Here is a 25,594-nt window from a genome sequence, read left to right as displayed (position 1 = left end):
CGGATGGTGGGGGTGAGGATGGGGGTGGGTGTTCCCAGAAGAGGAAAGTACTGGGCAGATAAAGCCAGAGCTGATCACTGATAGATGGCTCTTGTGCAAGAGGAGAGTATATAAGGAAAGCTCAGTAAAGGGAAATGTTATAAATTCCATGTTGGATCCGATCTGATATTATTCTGAATTGGAGCTTAAGGTTGTGGTTGCTCATTGTTAGAATATGTTCCTATTGCTTAGCCTGTAAGAAATAATCCAGAAACAGTGCCCTCCACAGCAACCGGTGACATGGCTCTTTAGTGATGGCACCCCCTGAAGAAATAGCAGAAATTACCAATTGGGGATCATAAAACAAACCGGTGTCCTAACCAGCTGAGGTCTATGTTGAGAAGCAAGCTGCCAAGTTCCCTCTCTCTGTGGCTGTGGCCTGCTCTCCCCCCTCCCTCTGTCCCCTCACAGACCCCCCGAGGTCGGCCCCACACATGGAGCAAGTGCACTTAAGCTCTGCGAGCCTCTGCAAATTGGGTGGAAGCCGTCCCCCTGGTCAATGTCTGCTCAGAAGGGACCCCCGGGGACTTCCATGACAGGGTAGAAAGGCTGGTTAAGGTAGCACACGTGACCGTGGCAAGGCCCTGCAGACTCAGGACATCACTTTGTGCAGAGATGCTGGGGGACGAGGTGAGGGTGGTTAGTGTTCGATTCGATGCAGGTGAGGCGTGATCAATGCACAAAGAGGAAGAAAGTGAAGCGGTTCGGAGGGGTGTGTGTGGGGGCTCCTTCCGGCTCGCAGCCGTGCTGGTCCTGGGCCAGCAGAGGATGTGTTCCCAGCTTTCACGAGTAAGTATTCAGCCTCTGAAGAAGCCGCACTTGAGAAGTGTTTACGATCACTTCAAAATTACAAGCTTCTCACAAAAGTCGGATTTATGAGCAATCTGTTAAATTTGAATCTGAACACCTTATCTGAATTAATTAATTTATCTGCAGGGGAAAAGGTGTGTTCTCGTTAAATGTCAGGATTGTGTCGTGTCCATTTTCTACACGGAAGAAAGCATTGTTTGATTAGAGTCAGAACTTCTCCCAGTTGTGGTTACCCAGCGGGGAATGAACCCTCACTTTGCTGATGACACCCTTGGGTGGAGTGTGCTCCTAATTACCAGCTGCGGGTCCCTTTCTTTCTGTCCCAGCCCTTCCATGGCAAAGGAAAATTAAAATCACTGCCCAGAGTATGCCTTGGATGTCTCTGGGATGGGTGACAGCTGACCAGCAGGCAGATAAGGGCTGCAGGACAGGACATGGCGGCCACCTGAGGTCCTGCTGACCGCTGCACCACACCATCAGGGTCCCTGGCTGCTGTCTATGCAAGTGGCTGCTCCCACAATTAACTTCCTCCCAGCCATTCCCTTGTCCCCTTTTTACTGCCCAGAGCCCGTCCTCAGCTTGGTTTGTCTGCCACTCTCCTCTGTCCCTCCCCCGACCTCCCCCAGGTCCCCACCTCCCCAGTCCCTGGACGCCTGTCTCCAGCCTTGGCGGAGACCTGGGTTGCTCTTCAGTCTCCTGACCCCAGACCCACACACGTTTCTTGGTGACAGCTCTGTGATTCCTCAGCTCCTCACCACCGCGGCATTTTAAGAACACGGGGCTCCAAAGGGGCCTCCAGGAGAACAGCGGGAAGCAAGAATCCAGCTCGGGCCACTTATCTGCCAGCTGGACTCTCCCTGCCGCTGGCAGCCCCTGGATGGGAATTGGGGTTTCCAGCTGCCACTGTCCCTCTTCTCTCCCTCCTCCCCCAGCACCCAGGCACTGCTTCTCTCTCCAGTTTCCAGCTGGAATTAGGACCACACACGGGGCGTCCCTTACCTTCTTCACTCGTAATAATACATCTCCCCACATGGAGGATCCTCTCTGAGTCAATTTAATACTCACCCACTAAAAACCAGTATTTCCTGGGCTCCTAAGAAGTGCCTCGGTTAAGGGGCAGTGTGTGGGGTGGTTAAGAAGGAGGATGCCGGCATCAGGGGCCTGGGTTCAAATCCCAGCTCCCCCATGCTCCAGTGTGTGACACTGGATGGGTAACTTCATCTCTCTGAGCCTCGTCTGTAAAATAGCAGGAGCACCCCGCAGGCTTGCAATAAAAATGAAATGAGCCAATGCAGAAAGCCTTTGGACTTCGTGTCAAGGTCCTGAGCTGTAGCAACTGCTCAGAAGCAGCTCTTGTTGTTTCTTATAGTTAGAATGAACATAGGTTTTCTCCTTCAAACTAGTTACTGGCAAACTAGTTAGTTACTAGTTACTAGCCGTAGTAAACTAGTTATTACTGTCTGCATTTGCTATATGAATACTCAGATAATGGAGGAATTCAAACATTTTGCTGAAGTTTACACAGCTAATTAGCATCTAAGTCAGGACTTGAACTTGGGCCTGGCACCCAGTTCTCTCTTTATGATTCCTCTTTTGCGCTTAACACATCGCTACCACATAGATGCTTTACAACTACCTGCCAAACTTGTATAATCATCTGTTTTCATTCACACCCTGAACCCCACAACTCGCCAGTGGACAGCTGCTGCAGGAGAAGTGTGTGGCAGGGAAGAGGGGTGCAAAGTTAGGGGTTCTGACAGCTGGGACCATCATCCTGGGACCCGTGGCACTGGCTTTCCCATAGTAAGGCCACCTGGGGACGGCTTGAGACTGGGGATGCCCTGCTGGTCAGAGAGCAGGAGTGCACTGCAGTAAGTGGCCATGAACTGGGCCTTCCTTTAAGCAGGGTTAAGAGATGGTAGCCAACATGGGGGTGGGATGGAAGGATGGAGGTAGCAATGCCCCAAGTGCCCAGCTCAAAAGGAATTTATGAAAATCAACCCAAGAATATATACCTAACTCCATGCTCTCCTCTTCCCCACCATAGCCCCCACCTCAGCCAAGCCTCCAGCATCCCCCATCTGGTGACTTCTAGAGCACCTTTATGGGCTTCCAGATCTCCATTCTCCCCCCCAGCAGCCAGGACAATCTCTTCAAAATGTAAATTAGCCCATGTGCTCCCCCACTTCCTCAAGTCCTCCACTGGATCCCTGTTGTGCTCAGGGGGGTCCAGCCACTTTGTGTGTGCCCTCTGCTCAGCTTCCTGCCTCCTCTTATCCCGCTCTCCTGATCCACTGGGCTGCAGCTCTCAACTTCCTGTTGTAGCCGGGACCCACTCAGCACCCTCCGCCCCCCACCCCTCCCAGGCTCCACACCTGCTCTTCCCCTGAAACACGCAAGGCGGCCCTTTGCTCAATCTCTCGATCTCTACAGCAATGTCACCTCCTCAAAGACACTCTCGCTGACCGCCATCTACCACCTCCCTGCTTCCCTTGCGTCATCGCGTTTATATCAAAATCTGAAACCATCTCTCTTTTTTATTTGTTTGTATCAGCTCCTGGAGAGCAGGGACCTTGTGTTTCTTGCCACTTTCTGTCACCCAGCACCAGAATGGAGTCAAGATTAAGGTGCTCAATAAACATTTGTTGGTGAATGAATACAATTTTAATCCAGGTCTTGCATGCCCAGCCCTTGACTACATTTTTTTTCCGGTATAGAAATGCAATCGACGTCTCAAATCCTGTCCCCAGGGAGCGTCCATTCTGGGTTTGAATCTGGCTCATTCACCAGGGAATGATGGGAAACTTTTAAGACACTAGGACAAAGGTGAAAACAGGTGTGGTGAGAAGTCCCAAAGGGCAGGGGTGGGTGTGGACTGGGGGTCCAGGAAATGTGCCGGGGGAAAAGGACTGGCAATGGGTGCAGAGAGTGATGGGGCTGAAAGATACTGAGGGCAACCTGGAAAACTTCCATCAGGGGAAGGGGCCTAACAAAGGGGGTGGTGGTGTTGGGGGGGGGGTGTAAGATGCGTAGGGAAGGGGCATTGAAGAGATGACCTGGGGTGGGAGAGGCAGCCGCTCTGTTAACACCAAATAATTGCTTTCATTATATTTATAGATCAGCAAAAACTTTTACTAGATTATATCCCAAATCCTTAGGACTTTTCCTTAGAAAGCTTTGCCCTTCATTCCTTGTGCCTATTGCCCATTCTTTGCCAAATTTAAGTGGTATGATTAAACTCTCTTTCCACAATTTCTTTCAAAAATATTTCCCCAAAAGTTGCTAATGAGTAACCAAATTCCAGGAGGGAAACCAGGGCTGTGTCCCACAGAAGCAGGGCCCCCTGCAGCCGAGTTTTCAGGGACGCTGCACCCCCTGGGGTTCACTAGATCTCAAACACCATCGATTCTCCCAACCCTCTTTATCAAGCTTAGAATGTTTGCAGGGATTCGGTCCTCTGGAGCATCACCATCTAAGGTTTTCCATCAAAACATGCAATAAACAGCAACTCAGCCAATCAGAAGGAAACTGTTTCCAATTTTAATTTCAGGAATGAACAAACCTGGTCAGTTCACGTGTATCTGTCCATTCCATCCCTTCCACTCTTTAGCCTACTAGCAAGTCAGGGGCAATTTGGTACAAAACAGTAGCATGGTCCGTCTCCCGGATATATTCCTGCCCCATGTAGTGGAAATGACTGAACAAGTTCCTGGAAATCCTGGGTCTTGACCCAGTTCTATCACTAATTGCCGGGAGACTTTAGAACAGCATCTTTGCCTCTTTGAACTCCAATTTCCCCACCTAAAAAAGGTGAGACGAGAACAGGGGTTGGCAAACTATGGCCTGCGGCCCAAACCTGGCCTGCCACCTGTTTTTGCAAATAAAGTTTTATTGGAATGAGGCCCTACTTGTTTGTTTACAGATTGTCTATGGCAACTTCCATGCTACAATGGCAAAGCAGCTGTGACAGAGACCTACAAAGCCAAAAATAGTTCCTCTCTGGCCCTTCACAGAAGTTCGCTGACCCCTGGAGGAGCATAAGGGCCTCTGGGTTCTGTGATTCTAATTTCGGACCAGAGCCTCCCTGGGGGCTGCCTCGTCCCTGCTGGTGCAGTGGAGGAAATGGCAGCATTGGAATAATCCACCATCAGCCTCAGGAAGTCAGCGTGGTCCCCTCTGCGGCCAGCCCCTTGGGCTGATAAAGCGTGGCACGTAAATACTGTGCATCCCCTTGTCTGTCTGTGCTCCCAGGCGCTGAGCTTCTAGGACCACCCCACCCTGCTCTCTCCTGGGGGCCTGAACCTCTCCAAGAGGCAGGGAAGGCCGAGGGCCCCTTACGACACCCATCTTTCAAGTCTCTGGACTGAGTCATTCCCACTTTGTTTCCATCACTGTCCAAATTAGAGCAAATAAACCCTCCCACCGTCAAACTTCTACCTCCTTCATTCCCCTGTCTTATTTGTAAAACAAATCCTGATCTGCCTTTTTAGGCTGCTCTTGAATTTTATGGCAACATATAATAAACATCTGACTGCTTTTATTTCTATTTAACTTTTATCTTGAATGTCTCTGCTGTTTCAAACCAAATATTTATAGCATCTCACAGCCGCCTCAATTTCATTCCTCGCCAATCCTGTCACTCCCTCCCGCTTGCCTTCACCCGCCCTTCGGAAGCCGGGGAGTCTTGGGGCAAACAGTCCCTTTGCCCCCCACGGGACTTTCAGTCTGGAGTGCCAGGTCAGTGGGCACCCAGGAGAGCTTCCCAAGCAGCCCAGGCCCCCAGCTCAGCGTCAGGCCATCTCTAGGTGATCTCAGGGGGCTTCCCTTGCTTTTCATCTTCACAGCTCAGGGCTACGCTGGGGCCCGGCTGCAGGGGCTACCCCACATGCCCCCTGGGGCAGCCCGCCTTGTTCGTTATGGAGCAGAACTGGAACATTCTAGGCTCTCTCTCTCTTCAGAGGTCCCTCTTTCCCCTAACACCTCAGGTCCTACCCTGGGGTTAGAAGTCTGGCTCCCAGGCTTGCCTCCAGTTTTCATGCCTGCCCAAAATTCCTCCCAACCACCCTAAGCCACTCTGACAAATACCCAGGGCTTTCTGATCCCCACTTGGTGACTTGTCCCACCATAAATTCTCATGCAAGTCTAGGATCCTGATAAGGACTGAAAGATGCCCTCAAAAAAGATATCTGGAAACCCTGACCTGTAGGATCTCAGAACGTGACCATTACTGTAAATAGGATCACCGCAGATGGAATTAGTTCAATTCAGATGAGGTTGTACTGGAGTAGGGCAGGCCCCTAACCCAACATGACTGATGTCTCTATCAGGAGACACAGACAGAGAGAAGTTGCCATGTGATGACAGAGGCAGAGGTTGAAGTGTTGCAGCCTCAAGCCAAGGATGGCCGACAAACCACCAGAAGCTGGAAGACACAAGGAGGGATTCTCCCTGCAGTTTCAGAGGGAGCAGAGCCCTGCTGACACCTTGCTTTTGGGCTTCCAGCTTCCAGAGCTGTTGTTTTAAGACACCGAGTTTGTGGGACTTTGCTGTTGCAGCCCCAGGAAACCAAGACTGTCGCAGGGAAAGCAGCCACACCGAGGGAAGGATAATGCTCCGGGCTTGGAGCCTGAAGGCCTCGCTTTCCCTCTCTGAGCCTCAGTTTCCTCACCTGTAAAGTGGGAATCATATAGCCACAGGGTTGCCTCGAGGACTCTGAACAATGACAAGTGGGAAGTGCTTTGTAAACTGTAGCTTTCTGTCCCAAGGGAGGAGGGCAGGGGGCAGCTCCAGCCTGCTAGGAGCACAGGCCTGAGGCCGTCAAGGTGGCCCAAGCCGGTGTGGTGTATCCTCCTTGGTGTCTTGGGGTTCTGGGGCAGGAGAGGGCTGTTGTATCCCTCAGGCCACCTTCTCATTCCCTCTGTCTCAGCTTGCACAACTCGCCGGGCTCTGCTAGTTGCTTGGTGCTGATGAACCAGCCTCATCAGTCTGTCCTCAACCCCCTCCTCACTCCTCAGGGGACTCGTTACCCCAGGTGGGATTGCTGGTGGCCCCTGATACAGCAGAGAGGGTGCCACAGAAAACCAACTCACCCCTCCTTCAGAGTCACTGTTTTAATCCGATCTTGATTGCACATTTTAGCTGTCTGATTACCCAGAGAGAAACCCCACGTGGGCCTTGGTAAGAATCTCATACTTGGTTCTGCACACCTTCTGTCCTAGTTTGCCAGGGCTTCTCTGAAAAATACCCAGGCTGGTTGACTTAAACAACAGGAGTTTATCTGTTCACGGTTTGGGAAGCTAGAAGTCCAAAATCAAGGTCTCTACCGACATGCTTTCTCCCAGCATCTGCAGCTTTCTGCTGCTGGCTTGCTGGCCATCCTTGGGTTCCTTGGCTTGCACCTCTGCTTCCATCACATGGGGATCCCTCTCTTTCTTTGGCTTCTACTGACCGTGTCTAACTTCCTCAGCTTATAAGGACTCTGGTGATGTGGATTAAAGCTTCTCCTGAGTAAATTTGGCCTCATCTACAAAGGATCTTTGAAGATCCTATTGCAAATGAGTCTACAATCACAGGACCAGCGTTAGGACTTGAATATGTCTTGTGGGGGAGATGATTCAATACCCTTTTGATGCTTCACCCCAGTCTAAGATAAGTCACACAGAGCACCTGGAACCTCAGACTCTCAGAGTACAGGTGACTTCCTCCCAAGGAGCTCCATCTTCCAGCTGCCCACCCATGAGGGAATTCCTTTCTAACCCCTGAGAAGTCATTCTCCTTTTGTCCCAAGGATTCCCAAATCCCATAACTAAGCCATTCTCTAAGGAAGTTTTCACTTGTATTTTTCAGGACACTTTCACTCTCAGGTGATAGAAACCCAATACAACCCCTTTGAAGGCGAAAAGGGGATGGACTTCTTCACATAGTTGAAAAGTCCAAGGGCCATTTAGTTTCAAGCACACCTTGATCCAGGGGCTCAAATGATATCATCTGAAAGCCCTATTTCACCGGCATACCATGGGTAGGAGAGGATGTAGAGCAAAAGGAACTCCTATAAATTGCTTGTGGGAATGTATAAACGGGCACAGCCACTTTAGAAAACTGTTGGGTGGTACCTGCTGAAGCTGAACAAATACCTTCCCATATAAAGCAAATCCACATTTAGGTGTGGGCCCAATAGAAGTTCTTGCTTATGTCTGCCCAAAGATCTACACAAGGTTGCTCATGAAAACTAGACAAACTAGACAAACTAAATGTCCATTGACAGCAGAACAGGTGGCTAAAGTGGGATATATTCATACAAAGAAATACTACCCCACAATAGAAAAAAATTATGAGAACAACATACAACAGCATAAATGAATCTCGTAGCATAATGTGTGAGTGTAAGAAGCCAGGCGCAGAGTCCATGCTTCATATGAACAGTTTTATTTATATAAGTACAAAAAATAGACAAGACTAATACATGGCATTGGAAGTTAGGATAGAGTTTATCCTTGAGGGTGCTGTGATTGGAAGGAAACCCAAGGAGTGCTGAAATGCTCTATATAGCTTGGTCTGGGTGGTGGGTCACAGGCGTATAATTATGTAAATCTCACTGAGCTGTACAATTAAGATTTATGCATGTTCCTGTATGTGAATTATTCCACAATAAAATATCTCAAGAAAAATTGTAGAAAGGGAAACAAGGAAGCCATGTTTCTTCATCTCTCTGTTCCACTTTCCTCTGAAGTGGCTTTGGGTATGGCAGCAAGTGAACATCAGTGGCTTCAGACTCATAGCCAACCAGGTCCACAGTGCCAGCGGAAAGAAAGAGATTGCTTCTCCAATACATCCAGGAAGCAATTCTGGCCACAGACTTACACCCAAGTCCATCTCGTGCAAGGGGCAGGGCAGGGTAAAGACAGAGGTGACACTCTGACTGGCCAGGATTGGGTCGCAAGGCCCACCCTGGAGCTGGGGGCAGGGACCAGCTGTACCCCAACTGTTTGGAGAGAGGTGGAGGAAGTGTGTTTCTCAAAGAGCAAATGAGGCTACCAACGGAAGGGTTCATGGGTGCTGGAAAGACACTCTTCCTAGTGAAAGGAGAAATACAAGGATGGTGTGTGTGTGTGCACATGTGTGTGTATGTTTGTGTGTGAGCCAACTTCCATGCATTCAAATAGGCATGTTGGGGTTTGGGCATTATCACAGAAGATGTGCTCTGGGATAGAATGTCTTATTCCCCCGACTGCTGGGAAGGGTGCTGGCCAACAGTTCTCAGTTGTCAGTCCTCTTTAGGAGTTGCTGCCCAGCAACAGAGTTACTGGCTTCCTGACAATCATTCCCAGATTTTCCTTTGAAGTTGTGTTGGGACACTGACTTCAAAAGTCCAAGGACCATAGTTCTCCAGCAGCTGCTCAGAGCATTGGCCCTTGGCCCACTCCTGCCTCAAGAACATCCTAATGAAGTCTGCACACATGGTGCTCCCCTGATCACTCAGGCAAACTCGGGGCCATGTCCCATGTCAAGTTCTAGCTGCATTGCATCATGCTCCCTATTAAGAAAGCATTTGGAATGGGCATCTTTTGCTTGTTTTTCCCCTATCCATTGCTCTTTCTTTTGCTATGAATGGCCTCAATTTTCATTTGGAGCCAAACCTTTCCCTTTCTCAGTCCATGTACTTTGGGAAGGATTTTCTTTCCTCCTCTCCCCACCACAGAGCTGAGGTGTGGGCATGTCACCAATCACAGCATTCCATGCCATAAACCACGGAGAGCATGTCAGAGATATGCATATGTCACCTGTGGCAGGCCAAGGAGCACACAACCAGGCTTTGGTGGTACTTTTGAGAATAAGAAACCTTTGTTCCACTGTGATTGCTAACTGTAAGGATATGAACGTGACATATAAATGGAATTTTATTTTGCGTAATAAAGTTGATGCAAATAAAAAAAAAAAAGCCAAGCTGGAGAAGATCAGAGAAAAGAGATGGAGAGAGTAGAAGATTGGTCCCTGGACATTTTGTTGGCTAAATCTACATCCATCCATACCTGAAGCCATACAGAAACCCATGCTTTCCACTAATGTGAGCTGATAAATTCCTTGTTTCCCTCCTTGAGTCAATATGCATTACATATTTGGCACTTTTGCCTATAAGGGTCCCCATTGTTACAGCATTTCTGGATGTAAGCAATGAGAGGAGCTTGGATTTGCTCCAATGAAATGAAATAATTTGCACCCAATGAAACCTGTAACAAAGACTACAACCCTAAGCTGCAATTGAAAGTCATTTTGTCTTGGACAAGGGTGTCCAGTCACTGCTCTTTATAGCCCCTGAGTCTCTTGGGTCACAGTGTCTGTCAGCTCCTGTTCACTTTCTTAACTAAGCCCAGTCCTTGATCACTGTTAGCCTGTAAGACAAGGGTCAGCAAACTACAGCCAGAGGGAAAATCTAGCCCACCACATTTTCATACATCTCGTAAGCTAAACATCTTTTTATTTTTTACATTTTTTTAGCGGTTGAACAAAAAAGATTACTATTTGATAACATGTAAAAATTATATTATTTACTTTTCAACATCTATGAATAAAGTTTTATTGGAATCCAGCCACACATATTTGTTTATGTATTATCTATGGTTGCTTTCACATTAGAATGACAAAGTTGAGTAATTGTGGCAGAGATTTTATGGTGCACAAAGTCTAAAATATTTACTATGTGACCCTTCACAGAAAATATTTATCTATCTATGTGGTAGGGGGTGATCTGAAAGTCCTTGAAAGTGTTACCATTCAACATCGAGCCTTGGGAAAATGCATCACCAAAAATGAAAAGCATTTTTCCTTACATATTTTATATTGCTTCCGAAGTTTTAGACAGCAGGCATCTCAGAATTAGGAATGAGAAATGAAAAAAAAAAAAAAAAAATATATATATATATCTATATCTATATATATATATATAATATATATATAAAGTGTTAACTTAGGTCATTGAAGTTGTCATAATTCTTTTAAAAATGAGTTCAGTCTCAGTCTTCCTAGAGCAGAGCTGGGTAGGTGTCAAGGAAGGAGAGCCAAGCCGCCGTGTGCCACCTGCAATCACATTTGTTCTCCCAGGTGGGAGAAGACACTTGAATTCGGATCCCAGTCCTGCAACCGGAAGTCACGTCATTTCTCGGTGCCTTAGCTTCCGAGTCTGTAACTTGGGGTGATGAGAGTTTACCTCCTGAGAGTTATGAAGAGTAAATAAGTCAATGCTTAAGTAAAGTGTTGGTTCCAATGTTAGCTTTATTTTCATCACTCACACCTCCTTTAGGAAAATAAGAATTTAAATGGCCACTTTTGCTCTTATATTTTCTTGCAGAAGCTGTGGGAAGGTGAACTAACTGCACTGAAATAGAACAATTCACAAGTTGGGTGATTCATTCCTTACCTCAACCTTCATGAGTCAGACGACTATATTCTGGAAGGTTCCAATCTGGTAGAATCTGTTTTCCGGTTTGGAACGTGAGGATAAAAGGATGAGGGAGTTGTATGATCCAGAGCTCTCTCAAGATTTAGGCCAACACTCGGGCTCCTGTGGGGGCTTCTCTCCCACCCTGTCACCAAAACTGCTCTCATCAGGCTTCCCAAGGGCCTCCATCTGTGTCTTCAATATCAACAGCCTTTGAGAGACTTGACGACACCCCCTTCTTAAAGTGCTTTCATCACGTGGCTCAGACAGCAGACTCACCCATGTTTTCTCCTTCCCCACCAGTGGTCAATCCTTTCTCTTGTTGGCTCCTCCTCCTTCTCTTCCCAGGCTCTTAATGCTGAAGGGACACACGATGTGCTCTTCCTTTCTCCATTTACATGCACGTCCTGAGCCATCTCATACAGCCCCGTGATTTTCAGGTGCCAGGGGGCTCTCCAACTTGTGACCAAACACCAAACTCTCCTCTGAATGCCAGACCCTCCTAAGCAACTACTGGCTGGGATATCTCGTAGGCATCTCAGATTTGCCAGATACAAAACCCAACTTTTGTTTTCTGACTCCAAAACCTGATCTTTCCTCAGTCTTCCCTATCCTAGCAAGTGACCCCAGATATGGGCTTGAGGGAGAATAGAAATCAAGGGTGACTCTTGACATTTTTAGCCTGAGTGACCTAGTGAATGTCCATGTACTACGCTCTTTTCCTAGCCCCCGGCACGACCGCTCATTGGATGTAGGTACATACACATGTACACATATGGACATAGATATATAGATTTGTTTACCCCTTCGTCTCCCCCACTGGGAAGGGGATCTATGAGAACAGGAAATTTGTGCCAAGTCCTGAGAAACTACAATGAGCATAACAGACAGGTACATAGAAAATGCCTCTAAAATATGCCGTGACCGATCTACTGATCTTGGAGAATGAGAACTCTCCGTGGGCCACAGTAGAAGTGGGCGTGAAACCCAGAAGCCAATCCAGAATGTACTGTGAAAACCACACAATGACAAAAAATACATCTCTGTGCCAAAGTAGTGCCTCTTTGAACCACACATGCTCTGGTTTTATTGAATTCTGAAACAAACAAATAAGTAAATAGATTCAAATGACGGATATCTAGAGGGACGCTTTGTTTATGTTATGCCGAGTGACCATGACTATTTTCAGAAATTTTCATGTCACAACTGATTGTTTTGGTGTCAGGTGGAAACGATCAGTTATCAAAACTTTCCTGGGAGGGGTGGGGAGCGATCCTTTGGGCTTCCCGTCTCTGTTGTCATATTTTTGCAAGCCCACCACGAGCAAGTCCCTGACTAGCTCTGAGACAACACATGGAGCCAGATAGGCAGCACAGAGTCATGGCGCTTGGAGTCTAATGGGCACCCATATGTAAAAGGAAGAAGTAAACCCATTTTTATTTACAGATGACATGATTGCCTATATAAAATATCTGATGGAATCTACAAAAAAGCTACTAGGACTAATAAGAATTCAAGAGCAATGATAATGCTAACAAAGAACTTAATTTCTATATTCTAGCAATTAACAATCAGAAATTTTAATTTAAAAATATCACTTATAATTGCATCAAAAATATGAAACACTTAGAAATAAATCTAACAAAAGATGTGAAAGGCTTGTACGCAGGCACCTACGAATTTGATAACCACAAATTTAGAGAGAAACTAAAAAAATCTAAACAAATGGAAAGCTATGTTTTGTTTGTGGGTCAGAAGGCTCACCATTATCAAGACGTCAACTTTCTCAAGTTGATTTAGCAATAGAAATCTTAGCAGCCTTGTTTGTAGAAACTGACAGACTAATTTGAAGATGCACATAGAAATACAAAAGACCTAGAATAGCCAAAACAACTCTGAAAAAGAAGTGCAAAGGTGAAAAGTGAACTCTATCTGATTTCAATAATTGTTACATGCTATAGCTATGAAAGCAGCATGGTGTTGGTGCAAAGATAGACAAATAGGTTGATGGAAAAGAATAGAGTTTAGAAATAAACCTACATACACACACATGCACATGCACATCTACACACAACTAAATTTTACAAAGGTGCAAAGTCTTTGCACTGGAAAAAGAATAAACTTTTCAACAAGTGTAGCTGCAACAATTGGATATCCATATGCAAAAAACTGAACTTGGATAAATGCCTCGAGCCAGATGCCAAATAAACTAAAAATGGATCGTAGACCTAAATGTAAAATATAAACTATAAAATTTCCAGAAGAAAACATAGGAGAAAATGTTTATGACCTTTTATTAAGCAAAGATATCTTCGTTACAACATTGAAAGCACAAGCCATAAAAGAGCAAAGTGATCGATGGTATTTCATCAAAATTAACTTCTGTCCTTCAAAAGCTATTGTTAGAAGAATGAAAAGACAAACCACAGACTAGGAGAAAATCTTTGCAGAGCTTATATCTTATAATATAATAATTGTCTTAAGAATATATAAAGAACTCAAAACTCAACAATGTAAAACAAACCAACCAATAAAAAATGGTCAAAACATTTGAACAGACACTTGGCCAAAGAAGACATATGGATGGCAAATAAGTAGATGAAAAGATGCTCAGCATTATCAGACAATAGGGAAATGCCAATTAAAACCACAAGGAGATATACCACTTCACATCTATTAGAATAGTGAAAATAAAAAAGACTGATTATACCGACGGCCACATGCTGCTGATGGAGATATAAAATGGTTCAAACACTTTGTAAAATAGTGCGGGACACTGATTACGTGCTTCAACTTGGCGGGCCTGGGCTGGGGGACCTGATCAGCCCCTGGGGAGGGTGGTGGGCACGGGCGACAGCGCCCTCCGCAGCCCCCCGGGCCTGGGAAAGTGAGGCCGGAGGCAGGCCCCATTTCCTCACCCAAAATAACACTGTTAGGGGAGGCTTGCCGGAGGGAACCGCCTTTTCCCCACCCCCTTATCTTGCCCGGACACTCCCCGTTGCCAGTGCAACTCCCATCACCACCAGTGCGCATACATTGTTACCAGACACCGTTACCGGAGCAACTCTCGCCCCTTTTCAATCAACCTCCGCGCCCTCTCAGAACCAATCCAAGCCTTTAACCTCTACAGCTACCCTGCCCTCTAAACACCCGATATAAGCTTGTACTCTCCCCTAATAAACTCTCTTGGCTTCTTCACCCTAAAAGAACCGTGTCCCGCTTGTTCCTTTCTCGCCGCCCTCCATACTTTGCACGCCTACGCCGGGGACCGGGCCCAGTCCCCCGCCTCGCCCTCGCCTCCGGGAAAGAGCCCCCGCCGCCGGTACCCTCCAAGCAATCCTGAGAGCCTAGGATTTGGCAACCGGCCGCCACCTCCCCCCCCCCCCAGACGAGTCAACTGCGACCGCAAAATAGTTTGACAATTTCTTTAAAAAGTTAAACATATACCTATCATATGATCCAGCCACTCCACTTGTAAGTATCAATTAAGAGAAAATGAAAGATAAGTCCAGACAAACACTTGAATGCGAATATTCATAGCACTTTTATCTGTAATAGCCCCAAACTGGACACAAACCAAATGTCCACTAATGGATGAATGGATGAATATTACTCAGTAGAAAGAATGATGGAAAGAAAGAAAGAAAGAAAGAAAGAGAAAGAAAAGGAAAGAAGAAAGGAAAGAAGGGAGGAGGGAGGGAGGGAGGAAAGAAAAAGAAAGAGAGAGAGAGAAAGAAAGAAAGAAAGAAAGAAAGAAAGAAAGAAAGAAAGAAACTATTGATATATGCAATGACATGGATGAATCTTAAAATAATTGTTTTGAATGAAAGAAGCCAGACAGAAAGGAGGACATACTGTATAATTCATTTTATATAAAACTCTAGAAAATGCAAACTAATCGAGGGTGACAGAAAGTAGATCAGTGGTTGCCTGGGGATGGGGAGTGAGGAGGGGTCGAAAGGCGAGATTACAATGGGCATGAGGAAACATTTGGAGTTGATGGATATGTTCATTCTCTTGAGTGTGGTGATGGTTTCACAAGTGTACACATATGTCAAAACTAATTGTATACTTTAAACATGTACAGTTTATTGTATATGTCAATTATACCTTAATAAAGCTGTTTTAAAAATAATGTCTAGAGAGAATGGCAGACAATCAAATGATCTGCCTGTATAGTTACAGCTGTACTAAGTGCTGGGAAGAGACCCAGATGTGGGGCTAGGTGAGCATTTAGTGTTTAGACCAGGGGTTGGGGCTGGGGGTGGAGAGGCAAGGAAGTTTTCTGAGGCGGTAAGATTTGAGCATATCTGAAAAATGTTAACTATGAAAATTGGGGCAGCTGAAAAAGGGAAAAAGAGCTCCCTCCCAGAAAGAGGGAGCAGCTTGTAAGGTTTCAGGATAGGGTGGGATGTATTCCTCCAGGGGCTTCAGCACAGAGGCCAGCTGAGATGGCTGTCACGTTGGTCCTCTCATTTCTGCACTAAGGAGAGTGCCCTTGGGGATAAATGGGCAAAACCGTCATGCTCCAAATCGGTGGCCCCTTTGAGCAACCCTCAAGTCCTCTTGCTCCACCACTGGAAGTATCACCATAAACTCACAAATCAGGACTCCCTGCAACCACCAAGCTCACCCACAGCTTGGCTGGGCTCAGCAACGAGCCTGAATAGTCCCAGGGTCCAGTCACACCCGTGGAGGGGCTGTTCCGGGGAAGGCGTCATGGCTGGCCGGATGGACCAGACACAGTTGCCCAGAACAAAGCCCATCCCTGCTTCTGCGTTGCTGCATGGCCTCAGACAGTTGCTTAACCTCTCTGGACCTCATCGTCCTCACCTGTAATGCAGGGTCTACCTTGTAGGCCCATTCTTATTCTAATTCCTTTGGCTTGAGAAAAGGTCAAATGAGACTATTGGGAGTTCTTTGGAAAAGGTCAAGTGGTATTCAAGTGCAAAGGATGTTCACCAAAGCTCACTGTCTCCCAGTGCTGCTAACACCAGAGAAGCTGCTGGTGCCCCCTCCCAGAGCCCCTTTGCAGGCTGGTACGCCTGTCCCCAGCTGCAGATAGTGTTGGCTGCCAAAGACTCATACCTGCACCCTTTGCTGGAGACTGGCCCTCCTCTGATAGAGCTACTATTTGAAATACCTGGGAGCATTTGCCCTCTGGGGAGAGGCAGGGATGTGGAGGCAGGGAGACAGAACCATCCAGTAACTAACTGGTGGCGGGTGACCAGATGGCTAGACTCTTTGCCTTAAGGCAGGACAACTCCATGATGCCTTGCAGGTTCCAGGGCTACCTGTGGATCTGCCTGAGAGTAGACAGCTGCTGGATACTCAGCTAGGCCTGCTTGGCTCTTCCCCTGTCTGTCCTGCTTCATGCACCACCTCACAGGTTCTCCCTGAGGACACCCTCTCCATAAATCACTTTCACAAGAATGCCTGACTTTGGCTCTAGCTAAGAACCCCAATAATCTGAGTCATTTTAACAGTGTTTTAATAGTCTTTGCCATAAGCTGTCCTGTCTCAGCCCCACGTGGAGTCCCCACTGTCTCCTTTCCTGCAGGTTGCCTGGGAAGGCTGAGGGGTCTGGGCCTCAGGACCTAGCTCACTCCTGGATATTTTGTTCACACTCGCTTTTCAAAAAAACACATTTTCAATAGCTTTAATTTAATCAAAGCGTTCTTGACTACGATCATTAAAGCCTCTGATAGAGGCATTTAATTCTAAATTCACCATATCCATGGCATAGCAGTTGAGTAACTGAAAAATCAACTTTATGTCATAATAGTTTGTTAGAATGTTTGTTTACTCTTCATCTGAGATGTTAATTAAAACAAGAGGCCTTCACGAGCAATCCAGTTAGCAAACGGGATCTGTTAATAGGTACGCGATGGTTGGTAATTACAGTGAAGCCCAAATCCCCATCTACATGGGCTGGATTTCAGAGAGCCTGGGGAGGCCCCCTTGGCACACAGCTGTCCACTGGGGCTCTACAAAAGCATTCCTTTGACCCGCTCCTCCCTCAGCAAAGAGACTCATTAATGTCTCTTTGTTGGGTCTCATCTTGAATCATCTTGAGGGGAAGTGATGGAGGACCCTCATAAATTTTCTTTCGCTTAGGGCTGTTATTTCCACTTTCCCACAGACTTGGCTGGAAGTGTGTGGTCCTCGCTCTCCCTAACGCTAGCTCTCCATGCAGGAAAACTGAGCTGTCTTGGAAGGTCCACCCCTAATGACTGGCCCTTTGTCAGCTGCAGCAGATCCAGCCAGCCCCCACCCACCCCATCTTCCCACAGCCCCCACAAGCAGATGTACCCTTTCCCTCCTGGAAGTCAGAGCTGGGGAGGTCTAGCTGCTTACTGAGAGTTCAGGGACATCTCCAAACACAGACACCCGGGTGGTGGTGGGAAGGTGGGTGCAAGGATGCATTCACTGAAGTGCAAAATATCAGACCCCCTGGCCCGGCAGTGACCCCTTCCAGCATTCCAATGTGAGTTTCCACTCTGTCTGGCTGTGCCCGCCTTTATGCATAATTACACATACACAAACAATTTTCTCTCTGCTTCCCTTCCTTACACTTCCAAGGCCAATTACTCAATATCCTGCTCGAGTCCTGCCCAGCAGTCTTCCCTTCAGCTGCTTTTCTCACCCTCCAGAGCCCCGGGTATCAATGCCTCCCTTTGCTTTTAGCTGCTCTCGCTGCTCTCCACAAACCCTGGCTCAGGGCCATGGCTCCTCACCTTCCCATAGAGGACAAAGACATGAGGATGAGAAAACCGAAAGATCACGTGGTCTCATCTAATAAAGTAAGGCAACTGAGGCAGAGAGAAAGCCATTGGAGCTTTGTCACTCTGTCAGTTGGAAGACCCGATCCCAGATCAGGGGGCTAGTTAAATGGTGCAACCCAAGATCGTGCTGCTACTTGTTATATGTAATCCACGTTAAAAAGCCACTGGCTCATGGACCCATTCCCACTGTATTGCCCGTCTTTATAGCCCTTGTGTTGGTAGTTCTGTAACTCAGAGTGACCGCTTTGCAGAAGGTGCATTTAATGCAAATTTGAATTATGCAAATATAAAGTACTCTAATAAAAGCATTAACAAGGTGTCACTTTTATGTGAAACTTGAAGTGATGTGAATATCAAAAATTGTACCACTATGGACACTTTGGTCTTGAACTAGGTGTGTTTTGTAAGTGAGGCCTTTGGGAAGGTCTTACACGTGCTATAATTGGTGCAAGTGGGGATCCTGAGGGCTCCTTAAGGGCACAGAAGGTATCATTTATCCCTGCTGTCTTCTACTGGTCTGGCTCAGAGAAGTGATGCTTGATAGATGGGGGGCCGTGAGGGGATAAACAAATAGTGGCCTCCCCACTCAGAGACGTCCTGCTTGGGGGATGCCTGGCAGCAGAGAGGCCTCTCCTGGAGGGGCTGGGGCCTCATGGTGGTTCACCTAGCTCAGCGCTAGAATGTTCGAAGTTCGGCACACCAAAAAGGGGGAGGAGGATGCCCAGGGGTGGCTCCAAACCAGAGTGGGAATTAGGAGATGTCCTCCTGGCCAAGGAGTCTCCCTGTCTTCTTGCCTCCCTTAGGGAGACTTTGAAATCTTACCTTTTCTGTCAAGGAAATCCTGGCCTTTTAATTTCCCATAAAGAGTGTGCTCGATACTGCCCCTTTCTTCTCACTAGTACTTGTGGAGTGCTTACTATATCCTAGGTGCTGCCCAAAGCACCTCACAAAGGTCTCATTTAATTCTCTCCACAGCCAGCTGAGGGAGGTGTCACAGTTCCTGTTTCCCAGTGGAGGAAACCGTGGCTCTGAGAGGTTAAGGAACATACTGAGATCCCACAGCTGTTACCCAAATGGTGAAGCTGAGCTTGGGACTATTAGAGACTTCAAACCCTTGTGCACCCTCCCCCAGATCCCCAGCCACACCCAGTCGTGCTTCCCCTGGGCGGGTCTTTGTCCCTGAGGAAGATGCACCATTGCTGGGTAAATCAGGCCCCTTGGCCTGGAGTGGAGCTCAGGACACCTCCGTCATCAGCACGACCTGACCAGAGCCCTTGGGAGGCCACCACCATCACCTCCAGCTCAAGGGTGCTGAGTCTGAGGCCTCTGGCAGCTCCTGGGCTCCTGACCGTTTGCCAGGCCCCAGAGACTCTCCCTCTGGCTCATCCCCGAGGGTCCCGCAGGCCCGGTCCATGCCCCTTTCTGCACCTTTGCATATTCTCTCGCCTCTGCCTGGACCATCGTCTTTCTGCCGCTTTACACCACCCAACCCATTTTTCATGGTCCAATTCAGTCCTCAACCCCCAGTGGGGAATGAGTCCTGCCCCCAACAAAGGGCGTGTTCAAATCTTCATCCTCATCCTGTGGGCATGAGCCCCTTTGCTACAGGAGCTTTTGAAGATGTTATTAATTAGTTAAGATGTGGTCAAATTGAATCGGGGTGGGTCTTACTCTAAACGACAGGAGGCCCAATAAAGAGAGGAATTTCACACATAATCAGTAGAAACAAGAAGCCAGAAGAAGCCAGAGAGGAGAGATGCAACAGAGGACTCCCTTCTCCAGAGTTCTACCAAATCCAAGAGAAAGAATGGCCTTGCCAACATCTTAATTTTGGACTTCTTGCCTCCACACTGTGAGCCAATACATCCTTGTTTAAGCCCACCCGTTTTGTGTGCTATTTGTCATAGCAGCCCTGGAAAATGAAGTCCTGATTCCCACTTGCGTCTTCCTTTCCGATCGCCCATGTTGGTGTTTGGCAGGTGATATAAATGCGGGAAGCAGACCTGGAATAATTCAACAGGATGAGGCAGGGACTGTGAGACAGAGGGCCGAGTTCCCAGAAAAAGAGGCATCTGCTATTCAATGAGTCAACTGTGTCCCCAAGTCAAAACTGAAGCTAAAACACAGCAGTTATTTCTACCCTTAAGTTTGGCATATCTTGATTCTTTCCTTTGCTCTATTTTATTTTGTACTTTCATTGTAAGTGTTTCTGAGGCAAGCCATCACAGAAATTTCATGAAAGAGATAGACAATAATTAAATAAATGTGTGAATTAAATATGTCTTGAGGAGATAACACAATGCATCCCTGAAGTCAAGATCAGTGAGGGTTTCTTTTCCTTCCCTTATTCTGCTGTTTCCAGGCCTGGCTGGGCATTTGTATCTCTCAGAGTTTCTTGGTTGCAAGCAACAGAAAGCAACTCTGCTGACATCATAAACAGGGAATTTTTTGGAAGAATGGCAAGAATATAAAGAAGAAGAAGAAGGAGAAGAAAAGGAGGCAGAGAAGGAGAAAAAGAAGAAGGAGAGAAGAACCAGCCTGGGGAAGAATCTGGAACCAGAGCCACTGTTGGTTCTGCAGGACATTATCCAGGTTGGATGAATTTGAACCCTCAGGTCCCCCAAATTCAGAGATGTTGATAGTATCTGGATAACATTCCATCGCTTTGGCAGTCACCAAAGACCCTTAGGAAAAAGGGAGAGTGAATTCTCCAGAGGAGTATCTGGGTGAAAATTGGGTAGATGTGCTAAATGGAACACATTGGAGTGTACTGAATCAAGCCAGACCTGGTAGTGTTCGCGAATCCAGCATGGGAACACTCATTCATTTCTCTATTTCTTGTGAATCTGTTGCAAGCTGTCATGACTGGAATGCACCATGATCCTGGGCAGGAGCCCTTACTTAGGAAGAAGCAGTTCTCAAAATCTCTTTCCTGGTTTGCAAATGAGCTAGACCTCCCTGGGCCTCAGAGAAGCCCTCCACCAGGCTGCTGCTTCCTCTAGCAGCCTTCTCTGTTCCAGCTCCTGACAGGGGACACAACTGCTCCGGTTCTTGCAGCCCTTGGTGTACTTTGTACCCACCCTCCCATGGTGCTAAGCCAACACTGACCTGTTCCAACAAGTGCATCCCTGGTTGGCAAGGCTCTGAGTCCCTTGACTGGCAGTGCAGTGTAGGGGCTAAGAACTCAGATCAGGAGCTATAAAACCCTGGGTTGGAGCTCTGGCTTCTCCAGTTGCCAGCGTTTTGAACTGGTCATATTGCCTCTCCGAGCCTCTGTTTCCTCTTCTGTAGAATGTGGACAGTAATATCAACCCTTAAGGGCTGTTGAGAGGATATCACGGGCCACTCTGTATGATGGAATTCTCTTCTTCTGCAGATATTTGCTGAGCAACTACTCTGCTCCAGTCTCAGGGAATACAGCAGAGAACAAGACCCCAGGCCCTGCCCTTTTGGAGAAAGACAAGAAATCAGATTAACACATAAATGCACGGCATCACCTTAAGGAATAATAAGTGCAATGAAGAACACTACAGTGTGGTGGACGTGGAGAGATGCCATCCAGGCCCACCTGCAGGAAGGTCTTGCTGCTCAGGAGTGGGCAGTGGCCAGCTGACAGCCTCTACCTCTTGGCCCCTTCACTGTCTGCCTCACCTACGGAGACCCACCTTGCCAGAGGTCTCACCCTTCCTGGGGCAACCCCCATGAGGGGACTGAACCAGTTGGGCTGTAAAACCCGGCCATTTTTGGCCCAACGTGGGACCCCCTGGTGGCCATGCTCACCCCAAGCTCCCCGCACCACAGCTGATTCCTTCCTCTGCCTGATCCTCGCTCCCTCCCTCTTCCCTGCACAGGCGTTTGGTCCCCGGTAAACATCTTCCATCCCACGCTCCATCTCTGTACCTGCTTCCTTCCAGAGAACTCCCTGCAGGACATGGGGTAAGAGGAGAGAGAGCACTTACAGCTTTGTGCAGGGTTACAGGTGGCATTTGAGCAGAGACCAGAATGAAGGAAGAAAAGGAGCAGCGAGACTTCTCGGGGGCTGGGGAGTGGGGGACTGGTCCCCAGGGGAGCCACACATGCCAGGCTCCCAGGAAAGCTCCTGCTTGGTCCAATTGAGCCTGAGCAAGGAGACCGGTGTGGTCAGGCAGGAGTGGGCAAGGAGCAGTACCAGGAGACGGGGTCAGAAAAGGGACTGATGCCAGGTCAGGAGGGGGCGTCAGGCCATGAAAGCAATTGGTTTCACCCTGAGTGAAGAGCGAAGCCACTGGGGGTTTTGAGCTGGTAAGTCGTGGTATCGTGTTATGCCTTCAACAGATTATTTGGGCTGCTATGTGGAGAAGGGGTTGTGAGCAGAGGGGGTGAATAACTAGAGAGATGATAAGGAGGCTGCTGTGGGGGCTTTGGGCAGGGGATGAAGATAGTTGCCTGTTATGTAGCTGTTTTAATACAGAAGTAATATCATAATAACAACAGTAGCTACAATAGTAGTGATAGCTGTCATAATATAAGAGTAATAGAGTAATAACAGTATTTGAGGTAGCAGTAGTAGCTAAGATAACATTGGAGTAATATAGTAATAATAGCAGTATTGTAGTAGCAGTAGTAGCTGAAATAACATAGGAGTACTGTAGTAATAATATCAGTGTGTGCAGTAGCAGCAGTAACATAGGAGTAATATAGTAATAATAGCAGTGTCTGCAGTAGCAGTAGTAGCTGAAGTAACATAGGAGTACTATAGTAATAATAGCAGTATGTGCAGTAGCAGTAGTAACATAGGAGTAATATAGTAATAATAGCAGTGTTTGCAATAGCAGTTGTAGCTGAAGTAACATAGCAGTATTACAGCAATAATAGCAGTATTGCAGCAGCAGTAGTAACATAGGAATAATACAATAATAATAGCAGTGTTCGCAGTAGCAGTAGTAGCTGAAGTAACATAGGAGTACTGTAGTAGTAATAGCGGTATGTGCAGTAGCAGTAGCAGCATAGGAGTAGTATAGTAATAATAGCAGCATTTGCAGTAGCAGTAGTAGCTGAAGTAACATAGGAGTACTATAGTAACAATAGCAGTATGTGCAGTAGCAGTAGTAACATAGGAGTAATATAGTAATAATAGCAGTGTTTGCAATAGCAGTTGTAGCTGAAGTAACATAGCAGTACTACAGCAATAATAGCAGTATTGCAGCAGCAGTAGTAACATAGGAATAATACAATAATAATAGCAGTGTTCGCAGTAGCAGTAGTAGCTGAAGTAACATAGGAGTACTGTAGTAGTAATAGCGGTATGTGCAGTAGCAGTAGCAGCATAGGAGTAGTATAGTAATAATAGCAGCATTTGCAGTAGCAGTAGTAGCTGAAGTAACATAGGAGTACTATAGTAACAATAGCAGTATGTGCAGTAGCAGTAGTAACATAGGAATGATACAGTAATAATAGCAGTGTTCGCAGTAGCAGTAGTAGCTGAAGTAACATAGGAGAACTGTAGTAGTAATAGCGGTATGCGCAGAAGCAGTAGTAACATAGGAGTAATACAGTAATAATAGCAGTGTTTGCAGTAGCAGTAGTAGCTGTAGTAATGTAGAAGTGATATAGCATAAGAGCAGCATTTGCAGTAGCAGTAGTAACTGCAGTAACATAGGAGTAACACAGCAACAGTAGCGGTAGAAGCGGCAGTCTCTGTCCAGCCGGGGTCAGGAGCTTTCTGTCCTCCCCTGGCCCTGGGCTTGCCCGGCAGCATTTGCACTCAGCTCCCATGTGCAAGGCCTCCCGGGATGAGGAGGTGTGTCTGACCTCACCTCTAAGGGTCACAGCCACACACGTGGCTGGTCTCCTCCCCAGGCCATGAGAGAACACGCTACATGCAAATCGTCCGTGAGCAGATGGCAGCACTGCTCTCTCTGCCAATGTTTATTTCCTTTTGCAGAAAGTTTCCTTGCCCTATGGTCTGGTTTATCAGAGGGCCAGCCAGGGTGAACCTTCTTCAACGCTGTAGCTGCAAACCCCACCCCAAGAGGTGACCTGGGGACCTGGGTCTGTCTTTCCCACCTTCTCACACTCTCTGCTTTTCCTTATTTCTCTTTGTTGAGCCGCAAGAGCTACTGCGGGTTGCTGGGGCCGTGCAAACAGGCAGTACCACTCAGGAGAGGGATCTTGAGGCCCCAGCTCCAGAGCAAATTCCATAATCAACTAGCCTGAGTGATGTGTTTAGAAGGCCAAGGCTGATGCTAACTATAATTCACATTCCCCGGGCACGCAGCTCCGTAATAAAGCCTGGACGTCAGACAGCCCGGCCAAAAGCTAACATACCTGTTTGAACTAGTCTTGTGCCAATGGAAACACATCAGAAAAGGAAAACATTTAGCCAACTGTCTGATGTAAATGGGTTCTTTTCAGCCAAATGAAGAATGATCACCTACACATGGCTATAGGATTATGTTAAACGTTAATACATAATAAAGTGTTAAGCCACTCGTCTCTTGGTGTTCATGAAGGAACATCCCCGTAAATAAATACAGTGACAAGCTTTTAAACCCTGCCTGACCCACCTGGAGCTGGAACAGAGCTAAACAGGGCCCCTCGCAATCAGGGGGCGCCCACCCCAGAATGTTTCTGTACCCAGTGTCAGAGTATAAAAATGTTTAGCCCTTTTTGCGTGGAGTTGAGTTATTAATTTATAAGTGACCCTGCTTAATCAAAACTTCCACCGAAACCCCATTTAGCACAAACCCTATTAGCAGATTTCAAAATATGGTAAAATAACTCCATGTTGCTGGTTCCCAGTCAAATATGTATTTAGCCCCCCGAGAATCCTTTTTACTAAGCCAGCAGCTCTAGCATGCACAATGGTTTAATCGTATATTGTTCTCTGAGTACTAACCCTTTACAAATCATATGACATAAAAAGAAAAATAAGTAACATTGTAAAGACAGTAATGAGAATTGTTGAGCTAAAGTGCCTCTTAAAGAAATCCTAATAAATTCCAGAATTTCTAGTCTTCTGGCAAGCTTTCCATTTAGAACAAAATCAATGATCAATGGCTGCAACGAGCCGGCATTAGGCTTGCATGCCTCCGGAGCAGGGAAAACTCATAGACGAAAGATGACATTTAAGGAAAAAAAGCTGACATTGAGTCCATCACTGTCATCGCTTCTGCCATAAAGCAGCTTCAAATATTAAAACATTTTTCATCTGGGCTGCATTATTGGCACCAGAAATTGTTTTCTCTCTGTCTGGTGCGCACTTGAACTGCAGCAGCGTTCCCTGGAGACTCCAGATTGTTACCGAGGCCTCATAACATATTGGCAGTTGACGCGGTGGTGTTCGTGTACACTTGCCACTCACGCCGAGCCTCCCCTGCCCCCTCCCTGGGCCGCGGGCGAGATCAGGCCGGCCGGATGGGGCTGCTGCCTCGGGGGCTCAGACGCCTGGGAGAGGCTGGGGGTGCGCAGGGGGTACATGCTTGTGTGTGTGTGTGTGTGCAGGTCGGGCGTGCAGATGTGTGCAAGCTGTGGACTTCCAACAGCC

At 47.1% G+C, this 25,594-nt stretch overlaps 1 pseudogene; it reads right to left on the bottom strand.

Annotated features, from left to right (window-relative positions):
* LOC119521207 overlaps window positions 1-25,594 on the bottom strand; it is a 60,279-nt pseudogene that overhangs the window by 20,830 nt on the left and 13,855 nt on the right.

This window comes from Choloepus didactylus, chromosome 27 (assembly GCF_015220235.1).
Source record: "Choloepus didactylus isolate mChoDid1 chromosome 27, mChoDid1.pri, whole genome shotgun sequence".
In the NCBI taxonomy this organism is placed as follows: domain Eukaryota; kingdom Metazoa; phylum Chordata; class Mammalia; order Pilosa; family Megalonychidae; genus Choloepus; species Choloepus didactylus.
This window is presented reverse-complemented; position numbering and strand designations above follow the sequence as displayed.